This window comes from Stegodyphus dumicola, chromosome X2, assembly GCF_044657685.1.
Source record: "Stegodyphus dumicola isolate Sdum_Otavi_A_Nest chromosome X2, ASM4465768v1".
Lineage (NCBI taxonomy): Eukaryota > Metazoa > Arthropoda > Arachnida > Araneae > Eresidae > Stegodyphus > Stegodyphus dumicola.
In genome coordinates, this window is record NC_140781.1 from 130,600,985 (window position 1) to 130,620,335 (window position 19,351).

Sequence of the window (19,351 nt, forward strand, 5' to 3'; positions counted from 1 at the left end):
TACGTATTTTTATCATATATAACAAAAAATTTTGGGTTTATCATTGATGAGGCTTGTGAGAATAATTAGATAGCTTTACACAATGCATCATCATGGACGGTTGATACAATTCTTCACTTTTCGCAGCGCTCTTCTTCTTCCGTATTTAGCTAAACTGGTGCAAGGGAATAGCTCTTTGCTTAACAATTATAGACGTACTTTTCATATATTGACGGAACTACAGTTTGGAGAGAAAATGAAGAAAATGGCATGTCAGCCAGGCAGAGGCAACCCTATGTCCTTATCGGTGTTAGCCACTATTCCTTGTAGGTAGATGGCCGTTGAGTGCTTTGTTATAATATGTGTGTTATCGTTACGTATCTCACTTGTCTGACAATAACATCAGAACAAGTCCACGAAATCCATCTTGGCAAGGAGTGCAAGAAGGAGCCTGTCGTTGGCAAGAGCCTTGAGCACCACAGACTTCGCTCGGTTCCGCCCCCCCCCTCAATTTTGGAGGAGAAGCATCCTGGGGTGACGGGTCTGAGGGACTCCCACCCTTCTTCTTCTACCATTAACTTCTCGAGAGGACTTTCAGCTCGCCGCATATTTAGAGTGCTCCCATGCAGCACGGACACTATACATTTACAAACCTTCATGTCTTATCCGGGATTCGCACCTGGGCCATCGGTATCTCAGCAGGCTTCCCTAACCACTAAACCATCTGGGCTGCTTGTCATAATCTAAACAGTGCAATCCAATCCAGTCTCCATATCTAACGTAAATGCAACCTTTTGGCAGGTAGTCCTTATGAACTTCTTTGTGTTTTTACAAATAAACGGTTAGATTGATTGATTAAGACTTTGCAACTCGAGGACTATCTCATAATGGGAGAGTACTTCTTCAGGAGGAATTATTAACAGAAACTGACTGGTATGTACGTTAGACATGGGGAAAATCACAAAAATTACAATGCAGCCAGCCAGTTCGCCGGAATTTGAAGCTGGTGCAACTACCAGTGGTATGCGAAGTTATTGATCCGCCGCTCGTAAAAGCCAAACGAATGAATGAACATCATGTAGTTTCACTGTACGTTCTGGAAGTAGAACTGCTTTTAAAAGAGATGTCAGATTTGTCCAGTAACTGGTAAATGTGTAAACAGATTGAAGAAATCGGATATTTAGGTGCTTTTCTGTTATAGGGATCGGATTCAGAAATGTGTGTAGTATACATGTATACTGGATGTATGTGTCCATGTATGCATGTATGCATAAGAACGTAAGTATGTATGTGTATTTGTACACATACATATATATATATATATTGTATGATCTTAAATTCATTTAGTGCGAAAACAAGTTACTACTACTTGCGCAATTGCTGCAAAGTAAGTTAATAATAATTTATTTCTTAAACAATATTGATTAATTGATTATATTATCTCCTAAGTTTAATTAAAGTAGAATTATTTTAAAAGAGAGAATCTATACTAGTAAGTTATATTTTGAAAGATGTTTTGAAATAACTTGAAAGTAATGCTAATAATGTTTTAACGGGGACTGGAATTAAATCATCATGAAGAACAAAATTTCAATGGTAAAAGGAAAAATTAAATTAAAAGCACGTAATCATTGTCATTGATCGGAAATTATACACGCATATGTATATACATACATACATTTCTGAATAAGGTCTCGATAATAGGAAGAGTACGGATATTTACAACGAGTGGTTTGTGCACATGGATAGTTGGAAAGACAAAGCAAAACTCTGGGAACAACAACTGAACCAGAATTTCGGTAACTGAACCAAAATTATAGAAATCTGAGATTCTGTTTCGAGATTTTATCACATTGTGATCCATCTGTTGCTAAATTAGAATTCCAATGCATGCAAGATTTGAAAATTTTTAAATAGAAAAGTACAGTTACAGAGGGAAGTTCAGCCCAATTTTGTTAATATTTATGCATGACTGGGCTCTATTTCAAGCTCGGTGGCTCCACGTTGTGAAAACCCTTAACCTTTTAACTGTCATGCCCGAGATTATCTCGGGCACAGCACTGGTGTTCGAAAATATCACGTCCGAGTATTTCTCGGGGTAATTTTTTTCTAAGTGCATCGTATTGTTATACCCGAATATATATCAGGAGACGTTTATTTCGGCTTCATCTCTTTGTCAAACCCGACTGTATCTCGGGAAAAGTTAATGTGCGCTCAATAAATCATCAAAATAACTTGACAGTTAAAGGGTTAACCGATCGTGGTTCAAAGAGATTTATGATAAGAATATAGAACAGAAAGGAGAAATAACCAAATTAAAAAAGGAGACTTAAGGAGCTATTAAAGCTAGAAGCTTATCTTACATATTCTTTATCTTACATACATACGCGTACACATATCTACCAAGTTCGAGGCTGTTGAGAAGACTAGAATTTCTTTAAACTTTCAAATTTTTATTAAAGTTGATGAGCTTTACTGGCTGCCGTATCGTTGGCCTTGGGTTCGAATTTCGGAGTAGACTTGGATGTTTGTAAATACATAGCGTCTGTACAAGATAGGAGTACTTAAAATACTCGCGATCCGAAAGTCCTCTCGAATGGATTGGCGAAAGGGGAAGACATGTGTGACTCTCGGATTTGCCACCCGTGATGTTCTCTATCAATACTGAGAGTTCCCGTGGTGTCCTTCGTCAAAACATTCTTCTGTCACGGATGGAAAATCAATCGCCACCTTTGGTGCACCGTACACAAAGTTCGCGATGATGAGACGGCTAAATGATCAATGGATATTGACTATTCCCAATGAATGCATTAAGTTGTAAGTGTATACATTTCTCTTAATTAGTTCAATGTCGAAGAACAAGCAATAAAAATTGTTAATTAATGGTTCCAATAGGAGCCTGTGTTATCACATATTTCAAAATTTAGTAAGATAGTATAATTTTAGTAATAAGTTTCAGATGGAAAATCGAAACGTCTCAATGGAGAAACAGGGAAAGGAAAATGAAAACTTAAAAATTAGCTGGAATTCTTGTTAGTTTATGCAATTTTTCCGCGAAGAAAACCTTAATAGTGACGTAAAAATACGTCACGTGAGTTTATTGGATAGGATTTCGAAATTTTACTTTTTGCCAATGAATCTACATTTAATGTCAGCCTAGCCACATGCTTTATATTAGTCAGTGAATCAAAAACAAAATTTCGGTGGCTGAATTAAAATAAAAAGTATCATATTTAAGGATGAATATAAACTTATATGAGAATACAAAAGGGGGTATATTCGAAATAAAAATAATTATAAGAGTTTTAAAATTTTGATATACGTATATGTTTACAAGTAAGCGGAAGAAAAGAAACCGTATCTGGCAGCTTTAGCCACTCGACTTCTGCTTGGTTTCTAGATTCGGAAGTAATATAGAACTTAACTGGTACTTCAGGGATTGAAATTTTATACTACTGTTCATATTATATACCTTGATTAAATTGTTAAAATTAAAACCGTACTGTTAATTCTCATCTTCTGTGATCATGTTTTTGTCTTTTTTATTGTGAAATAATGTACACAATATTAGCAAAGGCATAATTTATTTTACAAAAAAGTATTTGTTTATTCTTTTATAAGATTCGCTGCTTGGTTTTGAAAACTGTTAAATGCTCAGTTAAATATGAAGTTTTTCATTCGCAGCTGAAAGCTTATTAAATGCAATTCAACTTTTAATATTTCTTTTTAAATTTCAGCTGCATTTGTTTCAGATGGTTATTCATACAATAAATCATTCAAACAAAAGATTTCTCTTTGAGTTTACGGGAAAAAATAGAAATTGTTACGATACAAAAATAACTGTTTAAAAAGAAAAGGGATAAAAATGAAAGAGAAAGAAAACATTTATCGAAACTGAGTAAACTGAAGACCAGTATTCATACTATTTCTCTTAAGATTTTAAGAACAGCATAGAATCATAGAATAGAAATTAACTGATAGCAAATATTTCTTATCTTCTTCTTGCTCTCTTCCTTTAACACGTTTACAAATTGATCTTTCATTGTAATTGACCAGATTGCTTTTCAGACAGTAATGTTGACCTACTGATAAAGCTTCTGTTAAGTTTTAGTAGTCATCTACGCCCACAGTATCCTTATCTACTACCGCTTTACACTTTCTTAATGTTATTAAAGATACTACCCACTGATTACTCCTTTATCAGGCGTCATACTGTTGCCATAAGGATATTATCAAGAAACATAGTAAATCTGCGTCTGTGCACCTTTTGATGCGACAGCTGTCCAACCCAGAATAGCGGATTTATGCTTTGAAAATTTTTTGTTAGGTTATCCAAAAGTAATTTAATTTTTTTCAGATTCAAAACGACATGACTAATTTTTAATAATGATTGAAAGCAACGCTCATTCAGTACTTCAATAATACACAAATTCAGAGAATCTAAAAATTGAAACGTTACATTAAAACATTTTTTGACATTTGCGAAGAAATGAAAGCGGCATTCATTTATTGCTTGTATTAATGTATGCTTGTATTATTATTGCTTCTATTAATTATTGCTTATATTGGTTGCCATGCTACCCCGCAGCAATTTTGCACGTCTTACGAATGCATTTTTCGTAAATCAGTCAGCATTATAATGGCAAAAGTTTGAAGAAAAAATTAAATTAATTAATTTTTAATAATTTGGGAATTTTACAATATTTTCATTAGCATTAAAAATGAACGTGAGTAAAGTTCCAGAAAATCAAAATCTACAAATGGAGCTTATAAGGTATTTATCCCACCTTCCTAGCGTGCTTTCGTGATGTAGTGGTTCTGCACGCTGGGCCGGTATTCCAGAGGTCCGTGGTTCGATTCCCGACGAAGGCGTTTGCTAATTTTTCATCACTCCTGCTTTAAAAAAATCCTAATGTCTCTACAGTGGCGCCCGAACTAAAAGGGTGTGGATGAGGATTCTCCACACCCAGGATTTGGCGATTGGTTCCCTAAGACCCCAGCCGCCCTTTGAAAGGGGGAGTATGTAAGGTATTTCTCCCGCCTTCCTAGCGTGCCTTCGTGGTGTAGTGGTTCTGCACGCTGGACCGGTATTCTACAGGTCCGTGGTTCAATTCCCGGCGAAATCGGTTGCTAATTTTTCAATCTCTCTTGCTCTAAAAAAATATCCTAATGACTCTACAAGCTTATTAACTTATAATATGGTATAAATCTTATTCAAAGATTTAAAGATACAGATTGAATTAACTTTAATTGGTACTTGCTAAAATATTTTCAGCTACTAATAATCGCTTTATCTGGGAATACATTTATATATGCATAGAGTTTTTTGAAGTTGAACATTAGTAAGCGTAAGGAAAGGACCAGATTGACTAACGAACATCTATAGTTCGTGAAGAATCTACCTTCTAGTAATTTATAACATCGTCATCGAGTTGTAGCAAGAAATAAAGATGTTTATAATTATTTATGTAAAAATATATGTATTTTTTTCTGTATACGTCGAAGGAAAATTTAATAAATAAAAGAAATAGTTGTGAAAGAGAGAGAGACGGAAAGAAGAGATGGTAGGCGCAGCCCTGAAGAAAGATAGATAACATTGAATATTTATTTAATTTCTATAACGAAATAAATATAGTCTTTAGATTGAAATGCTTGAAAATATAATGAAATTGTTAATACTTTTCGATTAATTATAACCGTGGACATCGTCCCCACTATTCCTTTGATTAATCGGGATTTGACTCTGAAACTTTTATTGGTAATATGACTGCATAAATTTGAGCAATCACAAACCAAAATCTCTGAAAGTTACGGGTCAATAAATATACAAAAATACTAAGACTGAGCATTCACAGTCATGAGGCTATAGCAGAGACTTATCGCATTTCCACCATTTAATCATTTCTTAGAGAATTATTTTCAGATTCCTTTAACTGTAAAAGTGTAAGCTTAAGTCACAGCTAAATATCACTCAGTTAGTCACAGCTAAATATTGTGATAAGGCCTGATTTTAGGCTGTTATTAAGGCTATCATATCATAACTAAATATTGTGATATGGTCCAGTTTTAGGTCTTATGATCATATCATAACTAAATATTAGTACAGAGATGATTGCATAGCGTCGTATAAATTCCAAATAGAATTAACCAGTTAAACCATTATCTTCTAATTAGTGCTAAGCAATTAACCTTAAATAATTAACTAACTGGGGTATCATATTCTCAATTAACCAAGAAATTCTGTCGAATCACTTGGCAGGAAATCACTCTTCCAAAGAAGGAATAATTGTTTAGTCAAAATATTTTATTTTTCTTCTTTTGTTCTTTCAAGCAAGATTAATTTGCAATTTCTGGAGAGAATGTGTGCCCCTCAGAAAATAATGAATGGTAGAATAAACTAACTAAAATTGTAATGGGCAATAAAATAAAATATTGCTAATTAACGAACTTTTTAAAACTAAATTTAAAAAAGTCTATTTCAACAAAACGTTTTCAAAATTTATACGAAAATACAGCTTATCATTTGAACTGCAATTTCTTACAAAGCAAAACACTAACTAAACGAGTAATTCTGATGCTTCAAATCGGAAATTATTCAAAAAATAATGTTGTACTTCTGTAATTGATTCAATAATTAAGGGTGTTATTTTGCTTTGATGAATGATGGCTCCGTCTTCAAAATCAACGTACCGGTAAATAGCTGCCAACGAGCTTCAAATAAGTAATCAATAATTTGATAGAGACTAACATAAAATGGTTTATAGCTCAAAAACAAAACGAAAAATAATAACTGCGCTCTTCCAGGAGAAGACACTTTATTAAAAATGTGCATATAGAGACTCCTTGTTCTCTTTGGTAGCAATAACTTAGACTCTATGTAGAAGACGAAGTAGCGAATTCTCGGTATGTCTTGAAGAATAAATACTGCAGAGGAAGGTTTAAAATAACCTTTTTATTTAAACTAAATTAAAACAGATGCACACACTTCGTGCTCCCAAATCACCACCACTTGTGGCTAACGTAAATTTAACAAAAAATAAGAATGTAACAAACCACTAATAAGTTAAGATGTCTAATGACTGACTTAGCTTAACTAAAAGCTAAATCGACTGTACACAGCAAAGCCGAGCCAAGAAATACTAGTATAAACTGAAAGGTGTCTAACACCGACTAGAGAACTAATTTCAAACACGCTGCATAATCTCCGCTACTAAGTAAGTCTACTACTCTTTTCGAACTCTTGAAGCGCAGCTTAAATGCTACTTCTGAATGACAATGCCATGAAGGTATATTTCGTTTTCGGGCATCTTTTTTAATCCCCAGTATCCTTCAATAACTGTTGCTCGTGCCTTAGGTCAGCTGAACTAAGCTCTAGACAACTACCTCACTTTTTAAGTTCGATTCGAGAGTTTTGGAGTTGAATTAGTCTAATATGATTTTAGAGTGGAAGCTGCAGAAAGAAATTCAGTTCAAATTAATGGCAGGCAGTGCAAAATAAATGATATCGGCCGCATTGCGTTTCCTGAGCTCAGTCTATGTAGCTCATTATACATACAAAATCATCCTTAATAATTTAGTTCCAACAAAAACATTATTGTTAGAAAACAGTATGCATAGTACTCTGGAACCAAGAAACAGTGTATTAGCACTTTAGAGAACAACGTATAATACAGTTTGGGAATATTAAATTAATATTAATTAATAACATTAATTCTTCTCTTAATTCAGCTGAATCATTAAAAAACCTTGATTGCGTAGAAATGATGAAACAAATTAGTCCAGTCACATTTAAATGATTTCGTTGCTTATTAAGTTGATACTAGCAATCAACCAGTTAATTTATACACCCGCTCCAGCTATCTTTTAAGCAACTACGAGATCACCGTTGATCGAAACGTCCTTATTAGGCGGAAGGCACGATATAGCGACCAGAAATGCCGTAATCCGCGGCTTTTAAGCACTGGCCTGAAAAGTTTGTCTACCTTCTACGAAATACGGGGAAGGCGGCTTTCAAAAAATCACGCAGGGTTTGTAGATGTAGAATCCGACATCAAATGACGACTGGCCGTCAAATGACCCACTCAGATGACTGAACCCTCTAGAACAGCATAGGCTGTCATTATGGATAGCAGGAACCGAATTCGTGTATTTTATAACCCTTGCGCTGAGATTGCAAGAGTACAGATCTCTGCTAGTATAATAAACGATCCTCCAGGGAGGACACTAGGCTATATCATATATAAACCGAGATATTCCATACTAATCGAGAAGATGACAATTAAAGATGATTAATGCTAATCAGACAAGCAATCATAATTTCTTTTTTAAAATGAAATTCCTAACCTGTCGTTCCTAATTGGAGCTCTCTTTATTGTTTACCTGAGCCATTGCCTCAGCCATGGGCCGAACCTGTGTCTAGCTGTCTTACTATTAACAGCATAATAGTAGCATTCAATGCGACTTAAATATGATTTTATGTACCATGACATATTTCTGTAATTTAGCAAAATTTGATGTTATTGTATCTGATAAAATTTTTGGCAAGGAATCTTGTTTTCTTTGCTCTTCTGAAAAGGAATACTCTGCTGCTTAATATATATTAAATAGAGCTGTGAAGCTATTTAATATAATAAACTTAAATAAAACTGTATCTTAAATAGTTAAAACTGTATATTAAGCAGCTGTAAAGCTATTTAATATACAGTTTTCCTGAGATACAAAAATCAGAAAAGGATCGGAAAACTAAAATATAACATTTTTTAAAACCATCTCTCATCCAGCCCTTTAGCAGCTCGTCATTGAAACAATACACATTTTTACACATATTGAGGAGTTTATCACAGGATATGCAACAAGAGCAACAGAAGAAAAATACCGAAAGAATGAATTATTTTAGGCGCTTTGGAGAAACGGATTCTTACAATTTACCTGCAATAACTATATTCAAAGCAGCAGTCACTTCTGCAATAATTATCACTTGTCTGCAGACAGCTTGCCTTTTTTATAAGTTATGAATTATTCTAATGATAACATAAACAAAGAAACGTTGAAAAATTGTAATTAATATTTACTTACACACTAACTTTAAACATACACAGCAAGCATTTAAAAAAATACAAGGTCTTGGTATAAATGGTATTTTAGATTATTCAAATGAAATGCAACAAGCAACCGCTTTCAAACACTGATCTTCCAATGATTCTTCTTACTTGAAACTTTGCCAAGAGTTACGCTAGTTATTTAGGATGCTCTCTTTCCTACTCATACCTTAAATTGTTAAAGCAAAAGCGCCTAAGACAATTGACCTACTTATCACCCTCATCAAAAGGGTAAATTTAACTGACAGAATGAGCTTGGACTGTCTAATTAGGTGAAAATAAAACGCATGAAAAAGTGCGAAGTTTATTCTTTCTTCTAAACAGTTTGAAAACAACACACAAACGAAAATGAAAAGGGTAAAAATAAAATAAAAAGGAATTGGCGACAGGGACAAAGGCTTTATGTATAAGGATGAGTACTAAATTTGTAGTAGTGATAGAATTTGTACAATGTTTGAATAAATCATGTTTATTTATCTTCAAGAGGCTTATTTCCAGTTCAGCTATCATAAAGAATTAGATGTTAAGAATTACTCTGTGTTCGTAATAAGGAAGAGCATTTAAAAGAAGCCAGTGTAGATTGTTAACTGTAACAATGGCATTATTTTTTTAATGAAATGAATTCATTTGTGCAGGTTATATGTTTTTTTCCCAGATATAGCATAAATGAGATCCATAATTTTTAAGCGAACTCTTTATGAAAGATATTTCTGAACCAAAAAGGCTCGCTATCATAATTAACTAGCCACTTCGTAATTTTTAATATGGAGCTGAAAACAGAATTTAAGTTTGTAAAGGATTTGATTACTTTTTCTTTGCAGTTATTGATTAACTTTCGACTCTAAGTCTGTACTAAACAAATAAAGTGGCTTTATTACATTGCGAACAAAATAAAGCAACTCAGAAATCAACAGTTATATCGCAAGGAGAAAAGGCAAAATTAGTAGGCCAGCACGAAGTTAAATCGCCGAATTTTGCGAACGTTTGGAAACTTAGGACCTTTAACAATCTTATAATCTAACAACCATACTAAAGCTTCATGAGAACTAAATTTAAAGAGTTTTGATGTGTTAAGAGCAAATTATCTATATAAGCATTATGAATAAATCTAAATAAGTATTACACACAATGTAAGGATCTTAAGTTTGACTAATGTTTATTTTATTTTAAAACTTTACTATATCTTATTTCCACTTCCGGCCAGAATAAACGCGTGAATATGTTTATGCAAATTGTACTTGCTAACGCTTAAATGTTTAAGTAAGTAACTTAAGTGTTTAAGTTGTGGCTTTTTGCCAAGAGCAGAGTTAGAAATGGAGAGAGTGAGCCGTCTTGCTACTAGACTTCACGCGAGCTTGCCATCAGTTACTGTCCGCCTTTAAGTCCAGAGGTTTTTAGTCCTCTTGAAAGCTAAAGATGTATTGTAGTTTTCTGCAGTTTGTGTACTACATACGTAGTAATTTTAAAAGGCCAATCTTAGTGTTAGTCAGCTGTATATAATATTAAAAGTTAGCTCTTAATTAAATTTTAGTTAATTAGTAGACTTATATTTTACTTTCAGAGCACAAGTGGTTGGTCTTTGTATCCCAAAGGGCGAGAGCGCCTGTAATATCGTGGAAAATAAAGGGTAATTTAACCCTTCTCATCTTGTCGTCTTTGCTACACTCCATAGGACATAGTTTGTAGTCAAATTCACTGTCTAGTCAGGACACGTCATGTTCGCCAAGCAGATTAGAAGAAATACAAATCCTGAAATACAAGTAACAAGTTTACAAGCAATACAAGTTTAAAAAGAGTACACTAATATTAGAGTAATTTTAGCAACGTTATCGAAGTCGTTACATGAAGTAAATATTTCACTTTGAGAGGATGATGTTCAGACGCATTATTTTGTAAACAGAGTTTTTTTTAATTAAATCTATTGTCTTGTAATTTTTTTTTAAACTTAGACAAGGATTCTTCACAGCCAATTTTTTTAAAACTTTTAGCTTAGAAACAGATGGACACTTTTACATTGCTTAAGAAAATGAACTTTCTTTCTGGTTGCAATTCTAGCAACCTTCGCTGGATCTGGATCCTGATCTGAAACATTAAGGAGTAATTCAAGGTTCGAAATTTTGATTTGGATTTTGGAGTAAGATTACTTTGCATTTTATTTTTCATGCAATTTCTAATCAAATCAATATTCAAAATATTTAAATATTAAACCGATAATTGAAAAATTACAATAAACATTAAAATATATTAGGAAATTCGTTAAAATTCATGTCGTTATAATATTAGCAAAATACTAACAATGGAAAAGATTTTAATATAGGTTTAGTATAAGAAATTAAGAGAGATGCACGTGACTGTAACAAACGGTAATTACAGTCTAAAAGTAGTTGAACGATTTGCTAATAACCTTAACTCTCCTGCTAACTACGATACCAACTAATTTTGGTTTTTCAAGAACTAATCATTTTTTACCTTCACTCTCAAAATTACTATACAGTTTGATACTCATCCTCTTTAGGACAGAAATTAGCTCTCTGTCTCAGCAAGTTTAATATTATATTTATGTCAACTAACCGCTAGCAACAGACGCTTTATATGTTGGCTTTTAGACGAGGCTGAGAGAGAGAGAGAAAACATCTACAACAAGGTCAATCACTGCATAGCCACAGCAATTAATCGTACCGCTGAAAGAGAAATATCATCGGCACCTTGACTCTTGCTGAGATTACTTGCTTAATTTTTTGTTACTTCTCTTCAAGGACATGAATGTAAAATAGTCCTCTTGAAAGCTTAAATGTTTGAAGAGAAGCTAAACTGTTAGTAAAATGTCAATAAATCCGACAAATTCTTTGTTTAAATACAAATACTAAACGGCTAACGATGAGAATATCAGAAATAAGTTACATTACATAACATTAAAAATTAAAAGAAGTACCGCTTGCTTAAAGTATACTAAAATATGACGTATAAACTATCAAGGAAAAGTAACGATGAAAGGTTGCTTAACACACAGTTTAATACACAATACTCTCAGCATTCCCAAGCACTACCAGCGGCTGAGCAGTTAAAAACAGCTGACTACTGGTAGTTCACTCAGTGTTCGAAACCATGCGAAAGAGCTGGGTACATAGTTATTTTTCTTCACGTGTAACATGAACACGAGCCAGTTTTCCTTAAAAAGTCCTTCATGAAGTCTTCCTTTCCCATAGGTGAGAGCCTTGTCTTCCCATAGGTGAAAGCCTTGTCAAAAAGCCATTCATATTGAAATAAACAAACTAGACCTTAACCTTCCTATCTTGGTCATTCCTTCACTGTTGTTATAAGATAAGGAAAAAAAAACTCTTTAAAGTCTTGATAATTTTCTTAGAAAATGCGAAAGAAATTTCTGTATTCCTACACAGTTTTTGTTATTATTTGATAAAACTTTGGTAAAATTGCGCAGAATAAAAGGCTCGGAAGAGCTGAGTTTTCTTCTTTAAAGGCGGTGGACTGGAAATGCAGACAAAATAAAGTTCGTTTATTATCGTAATATAAGGGAAAACGCAAAAATCTTTGTTTCTCTGTACTTCTGCATTGGTGTACGACCACTAAAAATCTCGTTTACGTTCACTAAAAATCTCGTTTACGTTTAATATGACTCTAACGTGTTTTGTTCACATATTTATGTTGTAAAATATCCATGTCTGTCTGGAAGAATATTAGCTTTGGAAATTACATAATATTAACATAATAGTTTATTAAAAATGGTACGAATGGAATATCTTGATGTTTTCCTGAGGAGTAAGAATCTTCTAGAATGGAACTAAAAGCCCTAAGCTTTGTATTGCATAGATGCTTAACGCATTCTTCATTTCCCACCTTTTTTCACGCCTCATCCCATTTCCAGGCAAAGTTAAATGGATCTTTTTCAGAGATGTTTTTGAGTATTTTATAAAGTTAAGTATCTTTCTTCCGCTTTTTAACGGTTAATTTGAATGTTGAAAGATTCGAGGCAGACTGGTGTAGCTGGGTCTTGTGACCCAAAAATAAAGTTACATTTTTAAGAACATTTTTCACACACAAAATCAGAAATAATAATATTGTTTTAAACAATAAAACATACTCAGTATTTTTCGATGCAAATAGCGACGTTGTGTTATCCTAGTAACGCGGCAGTTTCTAGTAAAGAAAAATGGCATTAGATAAAAAACTAGGTTTATTTCCCTGGGACCCGGAGCATATCAGCTGAATGTTAGGATAAAATTTTCATAAGTGCCACTGTAAATCCGTCGTGCCGAAAATTAAGCTGCATTTTTTTCCAAATTACAACCAAATGCATCAAGTGCAAGATTTCTAGTGCACGTTATCTTCAATTCAGGATCTCCATATTTTGGACCAAAGAATTCTTTATACCCGTGACTCAGCGATTAATGTCTTCACATGGTCTCTAATATTATTTAAATGTTAGATAAAATGATCATGGTAAGAAGAGGTGGATGCGGTTTTATGGAACACTTTTGAGAGGATACTGAAGTTGTATTTTTCCAAATAATAACCAAGCGGGAATCTTTCTCATTGATTAATCTTTTGTTTAAACAAAACCTTAATTTCAAGATTTGTGTCCTGCTTTTACAGTTTATAATAAAATATATCAAATGTAAGACATTTAAATCCATATTTATATATATTCTTCAATTTTTTCTATGTCTGAGTTCCGTAACTGAATCGTTTATATTGAGCTGACCGAAAAGTTTTGCAAGATTGAAAAACGTTGCTTCGGACAAAAGATATATTATTGCGTTAGTTATCGGTACAGTGTTCACTGTTTTTTTCTATGGATTTCTGCCATTCTTTCTGGCAACGCCTCAATCCCCTTTTTTTATTTGGATTATGGCAATGGACACAGCGGAGTCTAGCAAAGCAAGAGATTCCTTGAGAAAGGCTTCTTAAGGGAAACTGACTCATATCCATGTTACACATAAGCAAAACAATGAAAACTTCCATATAGTCAGGCCGTTCGCTGGGATTTGAGTCTAGGTCAAATAAATACTGTTCAGCAACTTTACCACTAAGCCTCCTGGTGCACTCAGCTCCCTTTGTATAGAATTCTTTTGGATTAAACGCAAAATATTTATTTATCCCATGTCTATTTATTATGGAAGACGTTGCTAACAAGAAAATGTTGTAAAGGACCCGAAGTAAAAACTGGAGCATGGGAGGCAATTTCTGGAATCATAAGCGGATGAGTAAGAATTTCCCACTATTAAACTTTGTCGAGTCACTCTTGAAGCATGTCATTTAAAACTTCCTGCAGGAGAATCACTTCAATAAAAGTCATTTGATGATTAAAGCTCGTTTCAAATTATCTAATTGACAAGACCCTATGTATGCATAAATGTTTTGGTTATTTTTGAACAATTCAAAATAAACCACACCTTTTGTACCCAATTTATGCAGAGCAAACTTTCTGTTGATGGAATCCTGGTTTTTCATTGAGGTCTGGTTTCTCTTTTCGGTTCATTTATTGTCCATATATTAGATTAAATACTACTAAAATTAAAAATTTAAATAACTAAAAGCCATGCGCCAAAAAATATCTTTAAATTTATATAAGTCCCTGATGAACTTGATTTGCAACAGCCAGAAATTTTGAATAAAAATGAAGGCGTAAACAGCCTTCAAATATAACTGTTTTCAATCAATTCAAAAAGCCACCGCATTTACCTAGTTTCTACATTTATTGATGAACTTCAAACATAATTTGCGACTATTTTAACTGGAAACTCAATTTGAAACCGACAGTTTAATGTATCTGTTCTACTGAGAACCTAATTCAGAGTGCCTTCTAATTTACTAGACGAAGATAGCTAAAGGCCTTGAAGTCTGTTGACTAAAGACGCGCAGCAGAGTTCCTTAACACCTCGTTGCTTTCCCCTTCTGCCAGACAAACCTGAACTATCTGTAAGATAATGTTTTAAGTCTTTTAAATAATATCAAAAGCTTCACCAGTTGTGTCATGGGAAGCAAAAATAAACTACACTGCCTGCACTTTTAACAAAATGCTTATTTCAAAACATTTCAGACATCCCCTAGCGGGGAGATGTAAAATTACAAAAATAAAACACGCAGCGAAGAATGAGCCATGAATCTCTCAGTTAAGGAACGAACAACCAAGTTTTAATCGCCAATCTTTAAGGACAATACCCACATTCTTCATTTGATGTTATTCGCATGCCAGCTTAACGTGTAAGCATATGCGCTTAGAACTATAAAAAATACGCTAAAACATCATAAAATAATAGTTGTTTTGAATAATTAAAAATCAAAAACTGAAAGGAATAGTTTTAATACTATAGTTTCAAAATGTTTATTATCGTGATATTGTAAATATGTTTTATTAAACAAATTGTATCTATTCTCTAAGATTATTTGAGAAAGACTTACATTATCAACACCTGTTACAAGCTTCCCATATCTTATCACTATTATTTGAAATTCATAACTGTTCCCAAAAGTTGTTTCATCCGAAATCTGCATGTAGATGTATTAGATATTTTAAGCCACCTAAAAGACCAATAACAGATGTACATTGTTTATTAAAAGTTGGTTTTATTTTTTTAAATTATTCATTGGATTTTACAGCACAAACATTAATTGAGCTAAAAAAGATGAAATGAAATGTTTTGTCTTTTATAGAATTTTTCCTGTTATTAGAAATGCTTTAGTTCAATCGAGCTTCAGAATGAAAAGAAAATTTTCAAATTTTGAGTTTAGAGATCTTAATCTAACTTTGCTTTACTAGAATGTAATGGCATATAGCAAGGAACAGTAAGACCATAGAGAAGCGGGCCCACCAGCGGCCGAGCGGTAACGTCGCTGAACACTGGTAGTTCGGTCCGAGGTTCGAACGGGCTGGCTGCATGGATGTTTTCGTGGTTTTCCCCATGTGTAATGTGTATACGAGCTAGTTTCGCTTAAAAAGTCATCCACGAAGGCATCCCTCCCTTAAGGCAGATAGCCCTCGAGTGCTTTGCCGGAATCTAATAAACCAAACCAAACCATAGAGAAGCGAGTTTATGACAGAGTACAATTTGCAGTCGCAAGGCTCCTCCCTGCTTTCAAAAAGGCTGTGAAATTATTAGTTATTTTTTTAATATGGCTACTTCTTATTATTCGCTATGAATCTGATTTCAGTACTACTTACAGTAAACACTTTTCTGTTTGTTTATCGCCCCATGCTAAGTCATGTCACCCGGCTAGGCAAAAAATGACAGTTTTTACTAAGTTGTTCCTAATGCGTATTTCGCGCTCTCAAAGTTTGTTCCTCAGAACCATTTGTTGCTAATGAACTCAGTTATTTGAGATCAGTTGCCACTGATCGAGGATTTTTCTAATGTTCCTCTGTTAAAAATAGCATTAATAACCTTGTCGTACTTCCATTTTATTCTTCTGTTAGTTTTAAAATTGCACGGATTCTCCATAGGTTCAATTTTTCAAGTCATTTTCTCGTTCATCAATCAAATCCATGGTTCATTTCGTAAAAATTTCTTTTATGACTTGAAATTCTTGGGGAATTTATAGCATATCTTATCAGTGTGGTTTGAGATACATCCAGCAGACTAAAAGAACGTTTAAGTTTCGCCTCAAGGAACATGAATTTTATGCCTGAAAAGAGCAAATTAACAAGTCTTCGACAGCTAATCATAGCTGGAAGTTTAATCATAATTTTGGCTGCAAAAAGTACCTAAAAACCTTCTCTCACTGGTACATTAGATTTTCTTGAAGCTTTTCACATTTAGCTTGCTTAGTTGGTGACACACAGATTTAACTTGTTTAGTTGGTGATTTAAGTCCGATACCGTCCTTCCTATCGCTTTTAAAATTCTATTTAATTAATTTTTTCAATTTACTAATTTTGCTGACAGATGGCGCTACCGTCCTGTTTGCTTTACTGCAGTAGGTTATAAAAATGACCGTAACGCCCTCTGCTTTCTTGTCTTGCAAATTTCTTTGCTCCTGATGAAGAGAAACCTCTTTGACCTCTAAATCGATTGAATTTCTTTGTCTAAATCTACGCCAAATACAAGGCTGTTTCTTTACTAATTTTAAAAACTCTCATGTTGATGTAGTAAAGCTTACGAAGACTAACAAGACTTACTTTACTGATGGAAGAAAATCAAGAGTAAGCATAAATGTGGGTATTGAAAGTAATACTAAGTTGTTCCTAATATGTAGCCAATAAAATTCGTATGAATAAAAATAAGAATGAAATAGATACTGTAATGTATTAGAATTTAAGGCGTTTATCTCAGTTTATAGACTTGGGAATCAGGCTCCTAGTACTATTATTTTGTCTAAACTGGCTATCTTTCCATCAGGTGTCAAGCATTCGCTTAAAGTAATTCAAAAAGCATCTAAAACTTTTTAGATAACCATATTATCAATGTAATATTGCCTAAATAATAAAACAAAATAACAGACATGCGAACTGCAGTGAATATTCTTACAGTTTCATGGTCCTTCAACTGCAGTTTTTTACTGGGAACCATGAAACATCAACTTTTAAGAGCTTGATGCTAGAGTATTTTGTTACTTTGTTATTTACCAAATTGAAAAAGTGTGCACGTTTAGTATCAACACTTTTACCCATGAAAAATGTATTACCATGTGGTTCTATGAAAAACAAAATTAACCAGAAGGTCTAAAAGAAAATACATATCATTTAATTTCCGTTTTAAGCAGCTGAATATAGTACATACAAAATAAACATAGCCAGTGCAAACATGCTTAGCACAGCTAGAAACTAGGAAATGCAAGAGCCTGGCCTCAAATCAAGGACTACTTTTGTTTCTAGCTCAGTGTTTAAGTCTTGCTCTTGAGCTTCACCGGCTGGAGTTGAATTCGGCACATTCCCTTTGGTTACTTTTTTTATATAGAGGATAAAAATCAATTCAAAGGGTGGTTCCTATGATTTTACATGACCCACGTACAGCTGAACAAAAAATATAAACGAATAGACGCAATAATGTTTTTTCATGACAAAACTTTTAAGTCCAAAATGTTCATAATTTTTATTTTATTTGTAGAAAAGGTTAAATGTGACGTAAAACTATAAAACGTTCAATCGTGCCAGAAGCAAAAGAAACAAGCAAAACATTGAAATGACACTAAGCCCTAAAATAGAATGCCCGTTGAAGTAGTTAGAAGTAGCATTTTTAAAGTCATTCCAAAAGTTGCAACTTCGCTTGGGGAGAAATCGAAAGATCGAAAATACAGCTTCCAAAGCCAGGGTGAATATTTTCTTTTCGGAAGTTGAATAACAGTGCGGAATGGAACAAAAATATTGCAGTATTATTTAAGCTATTTTTAATGTATGACTTTTCCTTAAATTTAATCTCGGTAGCATAAGTAGAAAAACTATCCTTAATGAAGAAAGTTTCGACGTTAAAAAGCAATGATTAAATGGCAATAATGTAGATATTCAAAAAAAATTTTAATCTGGAATAATTTTAACATTGTTTCTTAAATTTTTGTTGTCATGTAAATGGATGGCGAAAATATCACATTTTTTATCCCGTCACACATTTCTTAATTTATGTCACGTTCATCATATTATATAGAACATAAAGAGGTTTGCTAATTCTTCGTATTTTTATCGCCAAATAGTTGAGCAAAAAGACCCTGTAAACTGTTCTCGGCTTGTTGCCATTTTCGACTTGCATATTTAGCTCATACGTGTTTTTTCGCCAATGAATTCCTTTCGTATGTTTGATCTACTGAATGTCACTGAGTAATCCTCCAGTAATTATTTTGAACTTTGAATTTAACTATTTTAAGATTTGTGACTTCGCTATCGGAAAATTTAAAATAAATCATATGCGCCATACAAATATTTACTTACAATAAGTATGAATACATTCTTTTTTAATAAAAAAATATTTGATTGAAATAAATTAATCTAAAAATAGTTCTATTTAGTTTGTAATTTAAATAAATAGATAGTTAAGTAAAAGAAAAAAATTCAATTTAATATTCCCCATTAGGAATATGGCAGGTTAACGGTTAACAGAAAATGTAAAATATAACTTAAATACTAATACTATGTTGCAATCTAGTTCAAAAATTCAATAGAATAATAGAAGCAAGCTTATTAATTAAAGATAATTACCATTTGTAGCATTAATATTTATGTGAACAATCATGCTTAGTGAATTTTATGTAAAATTCGAAAATAAATTTCATTACACAGTAGTCTCATTAAATAAGTAATATTTGCAAAGAGCTGGTTCAAGTAGTAAG

General features: G+C 33.2%; 1 protein-coding gene across 2 annotated transcripts in view; it reads left to right on the forward strand.

The window, feature by feature from the left end:
- The window catches only part of LOC118188269 (uncharacterized), a 282,549-nt gene that overhangs the window by 9,662 nt on the left and 253,536 nt on the right, over window positions 1-19,351 (forward strand). The gene's annotated exons all lie outside the window — the stretch shown is intronic.